This window comes from Ursus arctos, chromosome X, assembly GCF_023065955.2.
Source record: "Ursus arctos isolate Adak ecotype North America chromosome X, UrsArc2.0, whole genome shotgun sequence".
NCBI lineage: Eukaryota > Metazoa > Chordata > Mammalia > Carnivora > Ursidae > Ursus > Ursus arctos.
In genome coordinates this window covers 110,579,632-110,602,886 of record NC_079873.1, presented here as the reverse complement: position 1 = coordinate 110,602,886, position 23,255 = coordinate 110,579,632, and the positions used below count along the sequence as shown (strand labels likewise).

Below are 23,255 nucleotides of genomic sequence, written 5' to 3'. Positions count from 1 at the left end.
TACATTGAAACGAGGGGAAATTACACAAGAAGACCATTAATAACATGTATGGGGCCTAACAATACTATCACAAAATACGGTTACTGCCTTTTCATAAAGAACTGACAGAGGGAGTTTGTCAGTAAGGGATATTTTATGTACAGAGATTTTAAACATCTTTCTCAGACCCTGAGAGATCAAGTAGAAAAAAAGGAAAGCAGAGATACTGAAGTTATGAAAAATACAATTGCGTTGGTTACAAACAGCAACAGCAGCAGCAATTCAGCAACATTAATAGGAGTGCAGGTCCTAAGTTCCTGCTAAACAGCAGTGGTGTGACAGTGACAACCTCTATCAGGTTAATGAGGAGTGAGTTGTGGGCTCCAGTCCAAGGGTAATTGCATCTTCCTGAAATGTGGGAAACCTTCTCATTTCCTTTGCCCTTCTAGTCCTTCTAACCCTTTTCCTAACTAATTCCTTGCTTATAGTCTCTGGTGGATAAATGCATAGTGGCTTTCCTGACTACATATGCTGACTAAGATATAACATTAATGTCTACACACCCTTGGCCAAACTCAGCTCCCATCATATCTGAAGGGAAGACTAGGAAATACAGCCTTTCTGCTGTGGAATGTAGAACTCTACTTTCTAGGAGGTGGAAGTGGAAGTGGAAGGGTGAACACATGGTATGGACTCTGTGACAGTCTGCCCTTCTGGTAATGAAACTTCAATTTTTCTTCCTAGACATAGAAAATACTCATTCTCTTCTTAAGGGAGACAATCTGCAATCCAAAATGTCATTGCCTCTTGGTTCAAGGTCTAGGATGTGGCTCCTCTTATTCCAGGGACCTATGTACTAAAAAGACAAATCATTTGCTTTGCGCCCCTCATATACCTAATTTACAATGGTGGAGCAGGAGCAGAATGACTACAATAATAATCCCCATTCAAAAAAAGGTGGAAATAGGAGACACATAGAAGTTAATGACTGTCAAAACAGCTTCGGAAAGACTGATGGAAAATATGGTGAAGATCTATCTCCTAACTTGGGGCTGAAGCAACTGCTTGCTTAGATCCAGATACTGTTTTCTGGGAGAATTTCCTTGTTCATTGTTCTCAGTGGTATCTAGAGTTACCTTCTGGGAGGTTCTTTTTCATTTTCTCTTTTGCCTGGCCACACCTGCAGTAGGTGATGGAGAACAAGCTGAAACTAAACCACACACCCGTCTCTGCAAGTTTGTCAATTCTGCAAGGTTAAAGGTTGAAGGATTCTTTTTAAGTCTAGAACTATACAAAATTTTGTCAAGAATTGTGTTTTTTTGAATAAAATTATCTCAGAAACTTAGTAGGCTTCTGACTTTTTGCTTCTAGCCAGTTCAATGTGACAGTAACCACACCCAATATTTTATTTCTAAACCTATTTCATGAATATGCTTTATTTCTCTCCTTTCTCACCCTCATGCTCACTCCCTTCAACTTAGCAAATAAAAATGCAGGTCACCCAGTTAAATTTGAATTTCAGATAAACTGATATTTTTGTATAAGTATATATCATGGAACATTTGGGTGATGCTTATACTGAAAATACTTGATATTTACCTGAAATTCAAATTTAACTGAGCATCCCATATTTTATTTAGCAACCCTACACAACTCAATAAAAAAAGGACCAAAAAAACCCCCAAATCAAAGCAAAAAAAAAAAAAAAGAGCAAAAGACTGTCACTTTTTAAAAAAATGAATAGCCAGGGCACCTGGGCGGTTCAGTCAGTTAAGCATTGGACTTTTGATTTCAGCTCAGATCATGATCACAAGGTTGTGGGATCGAGAACTTTGATGGGCTCCGAGCTCTGCTCTGAGTCTGCTTGAGATTCTCTGTCTCCCTTTCCCTCTGTCCCTCCCCCCACTTGCACATGCTCTCTCTCTCTCTCAAATAAAATCTTTAAAAAAATAGATGCAGACTAAAGGATGGAGAACTGGAGAATATTAAGCCTAAGGTCATTGTTGTCTGTCTGGGAGGGAACAAACAAGCATGAAAACATGGCAGAAGAAGAGTAGCAGATGGAATTGAAGCCATCATACAACTTATCAACACAAGGTAGCCACAGGCCAAAATCTTTGTACTGGGTTTGTTTCCTTGAGGTGAGAAACCCAACCCTCTGAGGCGAAAGAATGCCAAGGTGAACCAACTCTTTACGGTTTCCCTGCTGAGGCTTGCCAGTGTTCAGCAGTGGATACAGATGGGGGCTTCGTGCACTCAGACGGCGCCCTCTGCCGCCACCACATGTTTGATTTTCTGCATCTCACAGGAGGGTTTAGACAGGGTTCTACAAACCCCCGAATGAACTCATCATGCAGTTGTTGGAGGACACACCTGCGGAGAAACAAACCACCATTGCCTGATTGGCTCCCATCAGTTTTAAGAGCACCCAGGCTTCCTCAGATTAGTTAAATTGCTGCTACTACAGAATCCTTCTCGTAAGACACTTTGCATTGTATAGAATGTTCCTGGATGATCATATCTAGTGTTTGAAGGGCAGGAGGGATTTAAACTGGTCCTATACATAGAAGGTTGGTTTGGCATGGGAGAAAAATTAGTCAAGGAAGACTGGGACGGTGATGAATATTAAGGAGGGCACGTATTGCATGGTACACTGGGTGTTACACGCAAGTAATGAATCATGGAATTTTACATAAAAAATTTGGGATGTACTGGGGCGCCTGGGTGGCTCAGTTGTTAAGCGTCTGCCTTTGGCTCAGGGTGTGATCCCGGGGTTCTGGGATCGAGCCCCACATCGGGCTCCTCCGCTGGTAGCCTGCTTCTTCCTCTCCCACTCCTCCTGCCTGTGTTCCCTCTCTCACTGACTGTCCCTCTCTGTGTCAAATGAATAAATAAAAAAAAATTAAGGATGTACTGTATGGTGACTAACATAACATAATAAAAAATTATTATAAAATAAAAAAAATTTTTAAAAAGATATCCAAGGGGCCAAGAAACATTTTATAAAGTGCTCAACTGTTATTGGTGATGAGGAGAATGCAAATTAAGCCCACAATAAGATACTGTTTCATGCACATATGAAGGCTTATTATCTGAAAGACTTAACATACGTAGAGTTTGCAAGGAAAAGTGGAACTTATACATTCCTAGTGCATATGTAAATTGTTACTACTTTAGAAAATGATTTTGGTAGTATCTACTAAATCTGAACATAAACACACTCTATGAAATAGCCATTCTACTCCTAAGTATAGGAGCTGTAGCCTGTGTTTGCCAAGATTGTTCACAGCAGCAGTATTAATAATAAAGCTGGAAACTACCCCAATGTTCACCAACTATAGGATGGTTAAATAAATTGTAGTGTATTCATATAATGGAATACTACAGGACAATGAGAATGAATGAACATTGCTACTGAATTTGCAATGGAAATGGCATGCAATGGCATAAATGAAATGCCATGGATGATTCACACAAACAATGCCGAGCAAAAGAAACCAGGCACAAAAAATACATAGCATATGATTCCATTTATATGAACTACTTTTTTCAAACCAAAATGAGGGGCACTGGGTGGCTCAGTCAGTTGAGCATTCAACTTTGATTTCAGCTCAGGCCGTGATCTTGAGGTCATGGGATTGAGCCCTATGATTGAGCTCTGCACTAAACACAGAGTCTGCCTGAGATTCTCTCCCTCTCCTTCTGCCTCTGGCCCTCCCCCTGGCTCACATGCACACATGCTCTCTGCCTCTAAAATGAATGAATGAATGAATGAATAAATGAATAAATAAATGGAATAGAGGTTTCCTTGGGGGAATCTAAGACTAGGAATGGGTATAAGGTAGGCTTCAGGATGCTGATAATGTATTTCTTTTTTTTTTAAAGATTTTATTTATTTGACAGAGAGAGAGACAGCCAGCGAGAGAGGGAACACAAGCAGGGGGAGTGGGAGAGGAAGAAGCAGGCTCCCAGCAGAGCATCCCAGGGATGCGGGGCTCAATCCCAGGACCCTGGGATCATGCCCTGAGCCAAAGGCAGATGCTTAATGACTGAACCACTCAGGCGCCCCTGATAATGTATTTCTTAATCTGGATTCTGCTTACATTGGTGCATGCAATATGAAAATTCAGTAAAATCTTCTCTTATGATTTGTGTACTTTCCTGTTTAATGTACTTTAATTTTATTTTAAAAACCTATAATTCTGGAAGATAAGATCAGTGAATACTAAAATCATTAGGTTAAAGATTGGGGGGCAAGGAATTATTGATGTGATCTCAAAGTATCACCCCACAGATTACACATTAATTATGAAGGCAAAATGTTACCTTTACAAATGAAGGAATATGACAAATTCCAAGTGCTCAGTGTCAATTATGAAGTGACAAAACTGGTAGTAGGTACCTCTTAAAATGATGTGATAAATGCAATGGGAAGTACACAGCATCATATATGTAGTGCTCTGTCAATGTTTAATCTGTATCTCATCATGAGAAAACAATCAGAAAATCCATATTGTGAACAAACTTCAGGTTAGCTGAACTGAACTCAAAAAATGTCACAGTGATGAAAGAAAAAAGGCGAGGATTGTCCTATTAAAAAAAGACTAAAAGGATGTGACAACACTATTCAATGCATGATCCTTGGATTCTGGACCAATGGCCAAAACAGCTTTTATAAAGGAAATTTTGGGGACAACTGGGGAAATCTGAGTAAGAACTATATACTAGATAATAGTATTGTATCAATGTTAAATGTTCTGTGCTAATGTTCTGTGGTTGTGTAGGAGAATGCTCTTGCTCTTAGGAGATATATGTTAAAGTATTTGGATGAAACAATTTTAATTGGTTGATTTGTCTCTCTCAAAAGTTCCAAAATGCATGTTAATGGCTGGTGAATCCTAAGGAAAGCCAAATATAGGTATTCATTGTATTATTATTTAAGCTTTTCAATAGATTTGAAACTTTCAAAAGTAAGTTGGGAGACAAAACTTCCCTGTTTGAGGAAAAAAAATGTACACAGTATACCCCATTATATCTACATTTATAATTATATGCAGATAAGGCCATATAGGTCATATATATGTATATGACGGAAATATATCAAATCATAAATAATGTTTACTTCTGGGCAGTTAGTTTATGGGTTAAATTTTTTCTTATTGTCTTATAATAAATTTAAATTAAAATTAAATTAATGTTTTCCTATATTGTCTTTAAATTAAATGATAAGTTTATATTAAGTTTCTTAATTTTTCTATATTGTCTTATAATATGTATTACTTTGAAATAGAATAAAACAAACAGGGACATCTGGGTGGCTCGGTTGGTTAACATCTGACTTGTTTTTGGCTCAGGTCATGATCTCATTGGTCATGGGATGGAGCCCAGGGATGGGCTTCTTGCTCACAGTAGTGTCCTTAGGATTCTTTCCTCTTCCTCTCCCTCTTCCTCTGCCCCTCCCCTCACCAGCATATGCCCTCTCCCTCTCTCTCTCTCTCAAATTGGTAAATACATCTTGAAGAAAAATAGAATAAAACAAACATTTTAAAAATTAAACAATTAACCCTAGTAATTGGAAGAAAGACCAACAGAGTAAACCCAAATAAGGAAAAATAAAATAAAAATAAGGACAGAAATTAGTGATGATGATAAACAAAAAATGATAGAGAAGATTAACAAAAGAGAAGGATGAATCTCTGAAAAAATTATGGACAGATTTCTAGTAAAGCTGATTACTACAAAAATGATAAGATATAAATGTAAAAGAAAACTACATATGTAAGCATTTAAAAATAATGATAAAATATTTAAAAACCCAAAGTAAATATATAAATCATTATAAATCATTGATATCAATATCAACGTAAGAGGAAAGAACAATTCAATAGAACAGGCCATTAAAAGAAATGGTGGTAGTCAAAGAACTCCCTTTGAAATTAATGCCCAGGCTAAGAGTAAGATAATTTTACAAGTAAGTTATACCAAAGTATAGAAGAATAAGTTTTAAATATATACAATTTTTTTCATAGAGAACATCAGTAAAAAGCTGCCAAACAAATTTTACTAGACATCTTTAATCTTGATTGTACATCCAGATGATGATAAAATGAAAGGAAAACTTAACCTCTTTCAGTTACAAATGCAGATACAAAGATCCTAAATAAAATAGGAGCTACACAAGTGCAACAGTTTAAGATGAATACAATACATAATGATTAAGTAGGATTCCCTCCCCAGGAATAAAATGATGATTTCAATATCAAAAATAACTGCAATTAAAAGCATTAATAGACTGAAGAAAAAAATCATATACTCATCCTTACTCAAACAGTTTCAATACCAATCTATGATGAAAACAAAATACTTAGTAATATAAGAAATCATAGAAACATCCTAACTTGGTAAAATTTACATACCAAATGCCTACAGCAAACATATTTAATAGAGAAACATTACATGTAACCCATTAAGATCAGGGACAGTGCAAATGTTCACTCTAAAGTGTTAATGTTTAAAATAACATTTGAAGTATTGTCCTACTCTATAAGGAAACAAATGAAAGGTATAAGAATTGAACGGAAGAAATAAAACTGTTAAAAATTTGAATCTGATAACAATCATTTACTTAGAAAAAAATAAAAATCAACAGGTACAAGATATACAAGATCATAGTTAAAAAACCGCAAGATCTCAGCACTTATGGAAATTACCTTATAATAAAGATAAACAGTAATTATAATATATCCTGTGGTGCTGAGTGGTATAAAAATATGAAGCAGAGTAAGGGGGTATAAAACATGGTGGGTCCTAATTTATAGTAGAGTAGCCAGAGGAGGTCATATTTGAAAAGAGACTTGAAGGAGGTACAGATTGGGGGCAGGAAGGGGGCATTTCAGGCAAAGTGAACAGCCAATACAGTGGTCCTAAGCTGGAAACTTTCCTGCTGTGCTCCAGAAAAAGCCAGGCAGCGAGTCTGGATTAGAATAATTGATGATTAGGAGTGATAGGAAATGAAGTTGGAAATATATTTTAAATCAGAACTTATAGATTTAATGATATATTGGATGAAGAATATGAGAGAAATTATCAAGGATAGTTCCAAATTTTGTGGCTGGTAAGAGGATGAATGTGGTGGTTTCATTTACCAAGATGGAGAGCAGCTAGGGAATTCCAAGTTTGGAAGCCAAAGAATTGTTTTGAACAAGTTAAATTTTACGTATTTATTACAACTCCAAGAAAACAAATCAACTAGTCAGGTGGATATAGTGATGTGGAGTTTAGGGGGAAGATTGGAGCTATAAACAAACTGCAGAGGTCACTGGTGAACTTGGTAAGAGCAGTTTCAGTCGAATAGTAGACTCAAAAACCTGACAAGACTATGCTCATGAAGGAATGAGGGCAGAAGGGACCACAAGAAGTATTAGAAATAGTGGAGCGTCTAAGTGAAATAAGTCAAGCAGAGAAAGACAATTATCATACAGTTTCACTCATATGTGGAATATAAGGAATAGTGCAGAGGGGAAGGGAGAGAAAACTGAAGGGGAAGAAAGCAGAGAGGGAGACAAACCACGGGAGACCCTGGACTCTGGGAAACAAACTGAGGGTTTCAGAAGGGAGGGGGTGGGGGATGGGGTATCCAGGTGATGGGTATTAAGGAGGGCACGTGTTGTGTTATACGCAACTAATGAATTGTTGAACACTACATCAAAAACTAAGGATGTACTATATGCTGGCTAACTGAACATAATAAAAAAATTTTTTTTAAATCAAGTACCATAAATTATTTTAAAAAAATAGTGGAGGGTCAAAGAAGGATTTTTTTTTGTTTTGTTCATGTCTGACAAGTGTTAATACAGCACATTTGTATTATGCTGTATATTGACCAGTACTAAAGGGTTACTGATGATGACTCACCAATGATCACTAACTCCTTTGCTTATTGTAGGACTATAACAAGCTTTTGTTCTCTGGTAGTAATATGATTTTCAGCCATGGTTATTCTGTACCTTAATATGATAGGAATGTATCTAGATACAGATATAAGTATAGATATATTTTCCACTTACCTTTCCCTTGTTCAACACATTGTGATGATTTATCATCTTTGAATATTTGCTTTGCTGAATTCTTATTCCTATTTAATTTTATAGTGAGGGGTGCTTTCTAAGAATGTTCTTTAATGGGAAACTAGTGTTTTGCACACTCAGGTGGTTTCCATTTGCATAGTTTTTTATGGACATGTATTTTACTCACATGTAGGCAACTCTGTCCAGACTATCTATGATTTTTAAATATTTTTTTTCACCCCTTCCTATTCAAACATTTCATTGTACATATTATCTGCCTAGCTCCTGAAGGCATTTGAGTTTGCTAATCCTGGCATAAAGTAGCTAGTTCAAATGGGTAGACAGTTACCTCAAGACAGTTTGTTGAAATAATCCATCAAAACAATAAAAAAAAGCTCTTCATCTAGATGAAACCCTCTTACATACTTGATTATGTTACTCTTTTCAGATCATTTTTCTGCCTTGCCTACTCTAGCACCAAACCTTCAGGATTGTTTTATTACTAAGTTATTTTTAAATATCTGCTAATATAAGTCATCATTTATTACTGTTCAATGTTATGGTTTTATTGGCTAATTTCACATGAATATTTTTCTAGAGGACTTCGAAATCATTTTGTCAAGTTTTAAAAATACTGTCGGAATTTTAATTGGAATTACATAAAATCTGTAGTTAATTTGGGGAGATCTGACACCTTATTAATTCCTATTCCTAGAGTTGTTCTCACTTTTATTTTTTTAATTAGTTACTAGAGATTTTATAGTCAGTCTTTTCCAAAAAAACAGTTCTTGTATTCATTTAACGAATCTACTGAAGAATCGTTGTATTATTATTTTATTCTCCATTTAATATCTTTTTTGTGCCTTCCCTAGATTTATCTTTTTGCTACATTTTCAGTTTCTTGAGTTAAATAATTAGCTAATTTATTTCCATTCTTTGTGTTTGATATTAAACCATTTGAGGATATACGATTCCTTCTGAATACATCTTTATTGTTTTTTCCAATCCATCACCGTCTAAGAGGACCTAACTAACGTGGAGGGTATGAGCACCTGTTTCGCTAGAAAAGGTCTATTTCCAAGGAAACAGCAACACGAGAAACTTAAAGCAAGGAGCCAAGAAATCTAGGTCAGGTTTAGTTCAAAATGATACCTGGCAAACAAATCAAGAGGCAGCTTCTCCTAGTCATCTAGACAAGTAATAAGGAAGAAATATGAAAAAGTACAAATTAACAGCCCTAAAAACTAAGACTGACACACCATTATCAGTCTCTGTATGGGATTTCCAACTGAGTTGGACTGGAAAGAGATGGGGGAGGGATCTCACTGGCCTTTCATGTTTTATCTTGGGAAACAAGGGAGAACATCACATCTCAAAGAAAGGAATTTTACATCTTCATGATGCTATGTACTCTTATTCCGAAATAGGATAGGGTAGGATAGGATCCACACCTACCAGAAAACTAAACAGCTGACCTTGGTTTTTAAAGCAGATAATTTCAAAATAAAATGGGTTCATTGTTCTAAAGACTCAGGAAATACTTAAATTTGGCAAAGATCTACAAAAGGAACCAGAAGCATTATTTTTTAGATCAAATTTTAAATCTCACTTGGATCCCCCATCTTGTCAGACTGCTAAGAAATTTGATTTCCTTCTTTCCTAGGAACATCTATCTTCTTAGAGGTGAACAAGAACACAGGATTCCTCTGTGATGCCTCTAAAATGGGCAAAACCATAGTTGCCATCATTTTTATGCCCACAGTGATCCTTCTTATGTCCAGATCCTTTTTATGTCCTTCCTATGCTGAGATAAAAACATGGTCCTTGGGTCCAGTCTCCTTAATTGCTCCAACTATTTCCTCAGGGCTCTGTAACTAAGTTGCATGCAACTCCCAGCTCTAAAAGGCCACAGTTCCTCTCTTTTCCCAAATTTGGAGGATGTTTTCTTCTCAAATACACTCTCCCCACTCCCTTCCTGCCTCTCTTCACTGTTCTTTTGAATAAACTCAGACTTTTATAGAAGATATTTACTTTGGGGTATTTCTGTCTTTAGTCCTACAAAAACATTTGAACTTAAGGGGCACCTGGGTGGCTCAGTCAGTTAAGCATCCAACTCCTGATTTTGGCTCAGGTCATGATCTCAAGGTCATGAGATAGAGCCCCACCTCAGGCCTGCTTAAAATTCTCTCTCCCGCTCCCTCTGTCTCTCTCCCACACACTCTCGTGTGCTCTCTCTCTCTAAAATAAACAAAAACAAAAAACATTTGAACTTAAGAATTACCAAGGGAGAGATTCTAAATAGGACAGAAGGAAAGGGAAAATATGAAAAGGACAAACACAAACAAGTATCTTATGAACAACACATGACATAAATTCAAACAACTGAATACTATAGAGCAACAAGAATGAGTGAACCACAATTACACACCTCAGTGTGGATACATCTCAAAGACATAATGTTGAGCAAAAAGTCAAGCACAAAAGACTGCATGCCATATGATTATAGTTGTGTAAAGTACAAAGATAGGCAAACTAATCTATGCTGTTAGAAGTCAGGATAGTGTGCACAAGTGACTGAAAGGGGGTCCTAGGATATTGACGTTCTTCTGTATCTTTAGCTGGGTGCTTATTAGGCAAGTGTGTTCCACTTGTAAAATTTCTTTGAGTTGTAGAATTATCCACTGTATATTTTTCTGTATTTATATCATACTTTAAGGAGAAAAGTCTAAAAAACTAATGCATATTCATTAAAAATTTAGAGAAGAAAATGTATAGAAGAAATTTTAATTATAAAAAACCATAATCCTGAGAAACAAATTGAGGGCTTCATATGGGAGGGGGGTGGGGGAATGGGATAGGCTGGTGATGGGTAGTAAGGAGGGCACGTATTGCATGGTGCACTGGGTGTTATATGCAACTAATGAATCATCGAACTTTACATCAAAAACCAGGGATGTACTGTATGATGACTAACATAATATAATAAAAAAATTAAAAAAATAAAATAAAAAACCATAATCCTAAAAAAAAGCCATAATCCTGACACTAGAGATAACTTCTAAGATACTTTTATTTGATTCCTTCCAATATCCTTTAGGGGCATGCGCGCGCGTGCACACACACACACTCACATGCAAATGTGTATATATCTATTTGTGTGTGCACATGTGTGCGTTATAGACATATAAATTCATTCAAGAAATATGTACTGAGTACCAACCAGCTAATGTTCTAGACCAGGGGTTGGCAAACTATGGCCTGTACACCAAATCCAACCTGCCACCTACTTTTGTAAACAAAGTTTTATTTATTTATTTTTTAAGATTTTGTTTGGGATGGGGGAAAAAGAGAGAGAGAGACAGAGAGCATGAGCTGGGGGAAGGGAGAGAGGGAGAAGGGGTTCAAACCCAGGACCCTGGGATCATGACCCGAGCCAAAGGCAGACGCTTAACCAACTAAGCCACCCAGGTGCCCCCTATTTTTGTAAATAAAGTTTTATTGAAACACAACTTTCTCATTTTCATACTCGTTGACTTACATATTGTCTATGGCTGCTTTTTTGCTACAATGGAAGAATTAAGTAATTGTGGCAGAAACTGTACGGCTTTGCAAAGCCTAAATTATATAATATCAGGCTCTTTAGCAAAAAAAAAAAAAAAAGGCTAACTTCTAATCTAGACTCCAAAGACACAATAATGAACAATGCAGTCTTGGCTTCCTAGGACTTACAGTCCAATGAGGAATACAGACAACAAACAAGTTTATAATGTAACATCTGGTTGTGATACATACTGTGAATAAAGACAAATAAGAATGCAGAGTGTGCTAAAGGCCACAGTTTTAGATATGGAGCATATCCCTGAGGGAGTGGAATTAGCCATGCAAATATCTGGGGCAAAAGCAATAAAGGCAAAGGAGAAAGCACATTCATTGTCCTGAAGGTGATGTGCACCTGGTGTGTTTAGAATAGAGCAAGGAGGTATGTATGGCTGGAGTGCAGCTAAGAGAAGAGTAGCAGGAGAGGAGGATGGAGAGAAGGAAGGGGCCAGGACATGAAGGGCTCTGCAGCCCACAGTATTAAGTGTGGGTTTAATTACAAGTATGGTAAGTAGCAGAGTGTTGGATTAGAGAAGCAATGTGATCAGACTTACAAATATTTGTATATATGTCAGTATTTGTGCACTACTGTTACACAGCAGTGAAAAGCATTGAAGTCTTAGAGTATAACACAACCTTACTCAAATCTTGGCTTTGCCACTTGCTATATGAATGACCATGGACATGTTATAGAAATTCCTTAGGCCTCATTTTCCTCAAATGCATAATGGAATTAACAAGGTCTACTTCATGATTGTTATAAAATACCTAGCAAAATGTTTGACATATAATTGTTCTGTAAGTGGTGGCAATGGATATAACTTGTCTGTATCTATGAGATATAATGAAAACATACACATGGATTCTCAAAACTACAAACTATGAGGCGGTATGCACAGTGGTTGAAAGGGAAGACATTATAGTTAGATAATTGAGTCCAATTTTGGCTCCACCTTTTATTAGTTGTTTGATCTTTTGCAAGTCACTTGACCTCTCTGGGGCACAGTTTCTTCAACTATAAAATACAGAAAGTTATGGTGTTTTCCCCAAAGGGTTTGTTCTGAAGACTAAAGGAATAAACACATGTAAAGTTGTTAAGGACGTTATCTGGTACAAGGGAAATACCAGGCATAGGGCAGCCACTAGTAAATATAGTACATTGGTGCATAATAGTAAAAGGTGCTCCTTCTTCAAGATACTTTTCTTTCAACTGTTAGAAAATTACTCTAATATGCTGATTTTGCTAGAACAAGATACTTTACTATTATTTTTTAAATTGTTATTTGAAATGAAGTGAAACATGGTATTTTAATTTGTATTTCTTTATTCATGAAATTATTTTTCTTTATACTCTGGCTGCTTATCAATAATTTGTTGTCACATCTGTTAATTATCTTTCATGCTTTTTAATCTATTTTTCTGCTGTGGTTTCTCTTGTGTTCTCTACTAATTTGTAAGAAGTCTCTCTATATTAGGGTATTCACTCTTAGTCATGTTCCTGACAAATATTTCCCCCAGATTTCTTGTAACTTAATATGCTAATTTCTGCATAATAATTAAAGCATCAATCATTTCAAGCAGAGTTTTTTTTTTATAAAGTACTTTGGCAGACCTAGAGCAAATAGTTTTATAAGGTAGGGGGGCAGGGATGGAGACAGTGGATACAGAATGGATAGAGAAAATTATGCAGAATACAGTCACATGTTAAACCCTGTATGCTTGGTAAAGAGGTTTGGATTTTATTCTGCAGGGAATGAGAGACCAAGAAGAACATTAAACCAGGAAGTGACATGCTTAGATTGAGATCATCCTGGCAGCAGTGTGGAAAATGGATTGGTAGGGGGGCTAAAACGTTCCCAGCATAGGTTAATCTGTCTCTCAGCACAGCAGCTGTTCACAGTAGCAAAAACAACCAATAAACAAGAGAGCATCCCCCAGGTGGCAGCTAATGAATGGAGTGGGGCCAGAGGAGAACTCTGCTTCCTGTCAGCCACCATATTAGGCAGCACCAGTTATGCCTATAGCAGCACCAAGAGCTGCAATTATAGCAACAAGCAGTCAGGCAAGATGTGACATGGGGTCATCTCAGCATTAGCCGGTGCACAAGCAGGAAGCACCAAAGTAGAAAGAAAATTCTTGTTAGGCTCTTGAAATAAGATCGTAGATTCTGAGGTCCAATGACTTTGATGAACTCTCCCCTAAGACAGCCTCTGATACAGCTTTGGCCACATCCTATGGATTCTTTTATGTACTGATCTCAACACTATTATTTTATAAATGGTCTGTATTAGAGTTTTGATTTTCTTATTGTCTCAATTTCCTTAGGAATGCCTTTAAAATTTGTCATTTTCATAGTTTATTGGTTTGCTGACAAGAATGTAGTCTATACTATTTGTATTTGTAACTTACTGGTTTTGTGGCTTAATAAATGATCAACTTTGCCAAGATTTTATGGCTGCGTGAGAAGAAAGGATGTTTTCTACTTGTCAGATGAGTCTGCCATATCTGATATCAATATAGTAAATTCCAGTAACTCTTATTTTGAATTAGATGTCCAACTTTATACTTTTAATCTTCATTAATCACTTTATTTGGGAGTATGCTTTTGTAGACAGCATGTAGCTGGATTTTATACCCTGATCTAGTCTAATGAATTATAATTTTAATTAGTAAATGTATCTAGTGTATATTGTATTATCAAGTGTTTCCTGTTTTTCAGTGCTTTCTTGCTCATTATTTGTCTTCAATCTTTTGCTTTTATGGTATGTTTTCTCTTATAGTCCTCTCCATCCCTCAATTAACTTAGAAGGTAGACAGCAACCTTTTAATTCAACTAGCTCTTATTTTAGTTTTTGAAAAGTATATTTAGGCCTCCATTTCTCTAATTATAAACATTAATAAGGCATTTCTAATTATTTCCCTAGGTAAGTTGAGGAAATTAGCACATTCATTTTTCACCAACCCCCTCCCCACCAAGATCTCACACTTCCCAGTTTTTGTTTTTCTAATCTGGAAATTCTGTCCCAGTCACATATTATTATTATATTATTTTTCCATTATCTATGTTCTCTTTCAAGCATTATATTTGCATTGTTTTATAACCATATTTACATATTAATTTGAATTTAAACCTATATTTATCATTTCTCATTTAGCTGGTTTATTTCCTCAAAAAAATTTTCCCAAGAAGCACCTTATCCTGACTTTTGTCCATCTGTAGACAACCTGATTTTTTGCTTAGATGTTGGAGAATTCTCTCTTCATCCTTAAATATCAGAATTTTCACTAAGAATATACTAGATATGTATCATATTTCATTAATTATACCTCATCTATGGTTAACCCTTTTGAACTCCAGATGCAGCTCTTCTGTTCAATAAAAAGGTCTTCAACTATATCCTTACAACGTAACTCAAATGTCCAAATTTTATCCTCCTTCAGGTATGAATAAAGTCACATTTATTTTAGCTTTAACTCCTTTTCTTTTTAAAGATTTCATTTATGAGAGAGAGAGAGCACGTGCGTGAGTGCATGCATGAGCAGGGAAAGGGGAGGGGAAGGGGAGGGGGAGGGGGAGGGGGAGAAGCAGACTCCAGGCTGAGCAGGAAGCCTGATGTGGGGCTTGATCCCAGGACCCTGGGATCCTGACCTGAGCCTGAGCCCAAGGCAGATGTGTAAACCACTGAGCCACCCAGGTGACCCAATTTTAGCTCTAACTTTATCACCAAATATAGGCATATGCTCCCTCCTTCTGAGTTGTAAACAGTTTGGGGGAGGGTCCCACAGCAGGGTTCTTTGGACTTTAAATATCAATGTTTACTGACACAGAGCTGCCAGTTTACATAGCCTCTCTTTCCTGTTTCACAACGACAAGCATAACACAGGCACATTCACTGGTCACAAGTAATCTTCCGCACAGCTTACCACCTGGAGTCTGAGTCCTTTAGAAATGTCTGTATCTAACCCATCCTGTTCCATGTGCCAAAGACTACAAGTATATATCTCTAGCCTGGACTTCTTCGCTGAACTTCATATCTAGATATAGCTGCATACTTGATATCACCATGGAATCCAAGAATATTGAAGCTGGAAATGTACTTGGAGATCAATTAATTTTATAGAAAAAGAAGCTTAAACAGGTGAGAGGACATTTTTCAAGTTAACATACATAAAATTCACAGAAGAGAGAGACAGAAAATATTCTTTCAAATCCCAGCTCTTAAGAGCCAGGTCTAATGCTATTTCCAATACATATTTCTTCTAGAATAATGATGTTCCCAAACAAGAAGTTTCTACCTTCTCTGCAAGCATTCCCTTTAAAAGATAAGTCTACCATTCTGCTAAACCATATTGCCTGCCATATCACCTTCATGTTTGAGAAGATCTTAGAGAAATATCAAGTGGAAGAACCACTTAAGAAAGAGATAAGAAAAGGAATATGGGTATCTGCTGTAGTAGTCTGGAAAATGATCCCAAAAGATATCAATTCCTTATCCATGGACTTATAGATGTTATCTTACTTGGAAAAGGGTCTTTTCAGATATGATTAAGTTCAAGATCTATCCTGGGAGAGACCAGTTAAATTTATTTAGTTCTAGAATACATTTTACTATGGTAAGAAATTACCAAGAGTACGGAAAGGGACTCTATCATAAACACCTTGGTATGGGCTGTGAGTGTCCTTTGATAACTGTGCCATGACTAACTGAGTGCCAAGTACAATTGCTATAGACTGAATGTCTATGTCCCCACAAAATTCCTATATAGAAGCCTAATCCCTAATGTCATGGTATTTGGAGGTAAGGCCTTTGGGAGGTAATCAGGTCATGAGGGTAGAGCCTTCATGATGGAATTAATGTCCTTATACAAGAGGAAGAAACATAGGATTTCTCTCCTTGCTCTCTACCATGTGAGGATACAATAAGAAGACAGCCATCTGTAAACCAGGATGTGGGTCCTTAACAGACACTGGATCTGCTAGCATCCTGATCTTGGACTTCTCAGAATTGTAAGAAATAAATGCTTGTTGTTTAAGTCACCCAGTCTATGGCAATTTGTTATAGCAGCCTGAACTAAGACAACAACCAATGACCACATGCTATAGTACAAATGAAGCAACAAGGCAGCAGGGAATGAGGTTGCTGGATATGAAATTTTGGAAAACATACAGAAGAGTTATCTTGGGAAATTCGAATCCATTGAATCTTCTGGTTTTGCCCCAGTATGCACCAATTTATACTTCAGAAGTCAACGTGCTTTTCTGAAAGGAAACCTAAAATCCAATTAATACAGAATCACAGAATGTTGGCTCCTGAAAGCACTCTGGAGATGGTTTAGTCTACCATGTCATTTTAAAATTGGGAAACTGAGGTTCATAAGGGCAAATTAATTTGTCTAATGTCACCTAGTTAGCTTATTGCAGATCTGGAGAGAGTAATTTAGGCCTCATGACTTATAGCTCAGTATTTTGTTGACCTCATTCTAAAATATGGAAAGACAAGGAATATGAGAAATGGTCTCTTAAATGTTCTATGTCACTGGATCTCATGATGTCATCTTATTTTGAATTCAATTTCCTCATTTTGTTTCAGATATGTACAGCTCTATGAGTTCCCATCCCAATATGGTAGAAGAAGGATAAGGGTCACAAGAAAGTCAACTAACTGGATGCCCCATAACAATCTATTAGAAAGCTGAAAAGCCTTCTCTCCATTAAACACAATTACAGCCTGCTAATTCAGCTATTTATTCACTTCAAATTTTGGCAACTAGCTTGCTATATAGTATTTTATATCACTGATAAGTTTTAGAGTAGTATTTATTTGCTGAAAACAAGGTATTATGGAAAATATTATTTTTTTCCCTTGGTGGTAAACCAGGGGTCAAATTTCCAGCTTTTACAAAGGAATGCTATAATTTCATAGCAATTAATCCACAAACAAAAATAGATAAGCAGAAATTTTGCCTTGAAATGATCAGTCCTTTGGACTATTCAGGTAATAAGTTTACTGTAGAGTCCCAAGATGAAAAGTGGATAAATTGAATCTGGAAAAAGGTTGCACAGCAAAAATAATTGTTTTAGTCCATAGCTGAAATGAATGTCAAAAAATATATATGCTGTCCCTAACTCCTGACTCCTATTGTGACTAAATTCTGTATGGCCTTACATATATTAACTACACAGGGATAGCAGCCTTTGGGCAAAATTCTCCATGTCTCCATACACTGGGCTATTTCCTAGAAAAACTCTTTTTCCTTATCTCTTCTACTTTTCATTTTCTTCTTTACCTTGCCCAGTGCTGAAGTAGGACAGGACTGTGAAGAAAGGACTAATCATGAAGTAGGGAAAAGCCATGAACTACCACAGACGTCACTTTCTAGTCTAAAATGAGAAGCAATTCCATCCCAACTCCAACTCTTCATTCTACTCTCCTTTACATCACCTCCTGACCAGTCAACTCCAATCATGCTATTTACCTCAGAACCCAGATTCCTTTCTTAAAAAAAAAAAAGTCCCTAAATCATCAGGCCAAGTTTTAATAATAGCAATTATTATAAAGATAGTTACTGTTATAAAGAGAGTTGCCACATATGAAGTACCTAGTATATTCCTGGTTCTATTAAAAACTTTTAAATATATTACCTGATTTAATACTCACTATGATACTCTGAGGTAGATATCATCCTTATTTGGTATTATTAAACCACATACATTAGTTTCCTGTGCCTGTTATAACAAAGTATCACAAAATTGGTGGCTTAAAACAACAAAATTTAATCTTTCACAATTCTGGAAACCAAAAGTCTGAAGTCAGTATCACTAGAATGGAATCAAGGTGTTGGCAGGGCCATGCTCTCTTGGAAGGATGTACTGGAAAATCTACTTATCTTTTCCAGTTTCTCTTGGCTACCAATACTCTTTGGCTTTGTGCCCATATCACTCAATTTCTTTTTTTTTTAAGATTTTATTTATTTATTTGACAGAGAGAGACAGCCAGCGAGAGAGGGAACACAAGCAGGGGGAGTGGGAGAGGAAGAAACAGGCTCACAGCAGAAGAGCCCGATGTGGGGCTCGATCCCACAACGCCGGGATCACGCCCTGAGCAGAAGGCAGACGCTTAACCGCTGTGCCACCCAGGCGCCCCCATATCACTCAATTTCTATTTTCATGGTCACATCTCCTTTTCCTCTTCTGTCAGTCATCAAATGTCCTTCTGCCTACTTTTTATAAGGATACATGTGGTCGTATTAAGGGCCTACCTGGATAATCCAGGATAATCTTCCTGTCTCAAGATCTTTTATTTAATCACATCTGCAAAGTTAGTAGTTACGGAAAGGGAAGTAGGTAGGAAAGTTCCTGGACTCAACAGCATAAACCAAAAAGAAACTTATACTTGGAAGTAGAGGAGTCAAAAATTAGAGGGTTTCATCCTCCTAGAATCCTTGTACCTGCTCCTAACCCCCACCCTGCTGCAAACCTGTGCTTTAAAACCTGAAAACATATCCAGTATTTTATAGCCAGAGGTGTACTTACCTTCACAGCTGTATTTTAAGAAGATTTTGCTTAGTAAGTGTTATAGGTTGAATTGTGCTCCCTAAAATGCTATGTTGAAGTCCTAAACTCCAGTATCTCAGAATCTGACCCTTTTTTAAAATAGGGTTATTGAAGATATAATTAGATACATTAAGATGAGGTATTACTGAAATAAGACTGGCCCTAATCTAAAATGACTGGTGTCCTTATAAAAAGGACATAAATGTAAAGAGAAAGAGACACAGAGAGAAGATGATGTGAACACACAGGAAGAATACCATCTACAAACCAATAAATGCCAAAGATTGCCAGGAAACTGCCAGAAGCTAGGAGAGAGGCATAGAAAAAATTTCCCCTCCCAGCCCTCAGAAGAAACCAGCCCTGCTGACACCCTAATCTCAGATCTTTAGCCTTCATAACTGTGAGACAATAAGTTTCTGTTGTTTAAGCCACCCAGTTCATAGCATTTTGTTAAAGCAGCCAGAGCAAACTAACATAGTGCAGTTTGCTTCATTCTTTTCATGAAGACATTTTGAGCATCTACCATTGGTCAGGCAATGAAGACACCGCCAAGAACAAGATAAAGTTCTTGACTCCATGGACTTTACATTCTAATGGTTGGAGAGAGAATAAACCAATAAAAATAGATTATGTCAGGTGGTGATAAGTACTGTGTAGGGAAAAAAGCAAGTTAAAAGATGGGGGAATGACAGAATGCTATTTTATATATGTTGGTCACTGAGATTGTCTCTGGCAGAGTGAAAGACGTCTGAATAAAAACAAAGTGAACCAAATTGATGCCATGAAGAACATTTCAGGCTAAAAGAAAACTACATATAGAAACATGATAAGTAAGTGTTCTTAGGATGCTTGAGGAACAGCAAAAAACTAGAGTGAAAAAACAAGAGAAAGAGATGTAGGAGATGAGGTCACAGAAATAAGTAGAGGCCAGACCAACAAGGATCAAGGTATAGTGGGAAGCTATTGATGACCTTTGGGCTGAAAGATGGCATGTGCTTACATATTTTAAAAAAGATATTTCAAGGTACTGTGGGTAGAAGAAATACCAAAGGTGCAAGGATGTAAGCAGAAAGACCACTTAGGAAGGCTATGGGCAATAAGCCAGGTGAGATACGATGATGGATTAAGACAGGGCGGTAATAGGGGACCAGGTGAGAAGTGGTTGCGTTTGGGTCATGTTTTCAAAATAGAGTGTAATAGATACGAAAGTGTTCTACCTAAATCCCTTCTTCAGAGCCAATGCACTCATTTCCCAGTTACTGGGAATATAAATTGCTGAAGGCTAATAATTGCTGCCCCTACAGAAAATTTCCCTCACTCTCATGGAACTACTTTGCCCAGGATTACACCCTTCCAGGGGCCAGTCTGCAGACAATGCCTGGAAGATACAGAGATACAAGGCCCTATTCATTCTCCTACTGATAAATATCCAGATTGTTTCAAATTCCCCACTAATATAAAAAGTATAGCGGTGGACTGCCTTGTATATGTTCTTTGAATAACCTGTGTGGGAAATACTTTGGGATACATATCCAAAAGCTGAATTTTTATATTAGAATAGACTTACTTTAAATTATGGCAGATTGGGGAAGAAGATGGCAGAGGAGTAAGGAACCCTAGTAAATTAAGCCAGATTGCTCTATAGAATGACTACAATAAACTACCTTCACATAAGCAATGCTTGAGGGGTCCCATATTTATGTATTTCTGTCAGTAAGTGGTATTATGCTACCTTCTAATTTTTACAAGGCTAACAGATATAAAAGGATATATCACTGCTGTTTTGTGTTCTAATTACTACAGGTGTTTATTTTTTTTTTAATTCAGGACGACTTTCAAGTATGATTGAAATCTATAGATTGAGATTTGATTGGTCAACATTGTTCCATGCCACAAAGTCTTTAAAAGTAAGCGAAAACTGGGGCACCTGGGTGGCTCAGTTGGTTAAGCATCCAACTCTTGATTTCAGTTCAGGTCATGATCTGGGGGTCCTGGGAGTGAGACCTGCATCAGGCACCACGCTCAGTGGGGAGTCTGCTTGAGATTCTCTCTCCCCCTCCATCCCTACTCCCCGCTCACATGTGCATACACTTTCTTTCTCTCAAATAAATAAATATTTTAAAAATGTAGGTAAAAACTGAGGAATTAATCCAGTTTTCAAAATTGGTGAAAAAAAAATCTGAGGAACCAACATTCTCAAAAGTTACAAAATAAAGGTACAGGAGCCTCAGCTAAATGACCCAGTCACAGAATTTGCAATGAGAATCACACTGTCCGGTAAAAATAAAAAAGGAATACAAGTATTAGAAGGATCTAAATTTATCAATGGTTCATTAATAATAAAAGAGGAAAATGGATAGCTGATATCATCTTATGAAAGGTGGAAAACAATGAAGAGAACATCTGAGTAAAACTACAAGTGCTAATTGGTAGAAACACTTTGTCACTTGGATAGGTCAAATGAAGACAAAACCTAACAGCTGAGAACCATTTGAAATGAAAGAAAGTGTGCATTGCTTATCAGGATAAATACCATGAATTGGATGCACTGCATTCATTTTTAGATGGATTTAAAGCTTTACAAAATGCTACATTTTATTACTTCAAAATAATATTTCAATAAAAATCATAGCATTGTTGTGGTAATGTGTCTAATATTTTTGTTATCAGACTCATTGCTGCAACTCTCCAATAAGTACTCTGGCCTCTTCTGATCAAGGTCATGCAGAAGGCAGGAAAAAACATCATTAGTGCAATCAAATAAGCTATTGCCATTTCTGTGTCACATAGTTCTTCTGTAGGATAAATTCCTATGGACACCTGAGAGTCTTACAGGATATTTACAGGAAAGTGTGTGGCACTATCCATTAAAATAAACCTTCCCAACTTTAAATACTCTTGGGGCCCGTTATATTTTTGCTACGTATTTTGTGATTATTTTCTAGAAAAAAAAGTTACCATTTAACTTTTATAATTTTTATAACTAGTAAGTCATTTTCTTTACTGTTCTAAACATATTTCAGTATAAATACCATGAGAATGAAAATTAATATTCTGGAGAAAAACTGGGGACTCCCCATTGTATTCCTTTTCTAAAACTTTCTTTTAAGCTACATTTATTTTTACTAATGGAAGGAAATACTGATAGACCAATTAAAGTTATAAAAGAAGGCTATTTCCTAGTTCCAAAATCCACATTGATTAACGATAGAAGACCTAAAATTATTCATAGGAGCATGATTATTTCGGGTAGCAGAATTAATTTCCTAGGATTTTAAAAAATCATTATCAAGAGTCTATGCACAGGACCAAAAAGAAAAGGGCAAATATATTTTCCAAACCAATTATGTAGAATGTCCTAACTTAGCCCACTTCCAGGTTCTTTATGCCAACAAACTCCGAAAAAAACATATCTGAAACCTTCCTTTTTTTCCACTAAAAAGCTTTCCCACTCCCTGACTGCCTTTGGATTTCTGCCAAATGCATGTGATGATGGCTGGCTCTCCTGCTATAGCAAGCTCTGAAAACAAATGCCCCCTGCTTATTCTCATTTGTGTGGTTTCCATTATTTCCACAAAGCAATGAGTCTTGATTTGGTCCCCCACACCAAGTGAGACAGTTGTAATTTAATGCCTTTCACCCCAAGAGAAAAGAAATCCTGTACACCCCAGCCTACTTCAAGATCTAGATGCTTGGATCAGCTTCACATACAGAGAGATACTTATTTCTGAGCACAGCTATATAGTTCTAATTTTTCTCATTTATCCCTTATCTATTTTATATATGTGTCAGGAATAGATTATTTCAAAGCCTAAACAAGTGATACCATCTTAAATAAAAGTTCTACCCTTTATTCCATAATATTTTTTTAACATCCGACAGTAATAGACAATAGGCAAAGTTCATGGCTGCCCTGTTTATATGAGATAACACATGATAATCATCACACTAATGAAGGTACAAAATGCTGACATTTTGTTAATAACTATTACATTGGTGATAATCACCATGAAATAACAGCTTACAGTGTGTGTTCAATGACCACTTTAATAAGGTAC

General features: G+C 36.7%; 1 long non-coding RNA gene across 3 annotated transcripts in view; it reads right to left on the bottom strand.

The window, feature by feature from the left end:
• The window catches only part of LOC123002287 (uncharacterized), a 1,175,027-nt gene that overhangs the window by 1,021,214 nt on the left and 130,558 nt on the right, over positions 1-23,255 (bottom strand). The gene's annotated exons all lie outside the window — the stretch shown is intronic.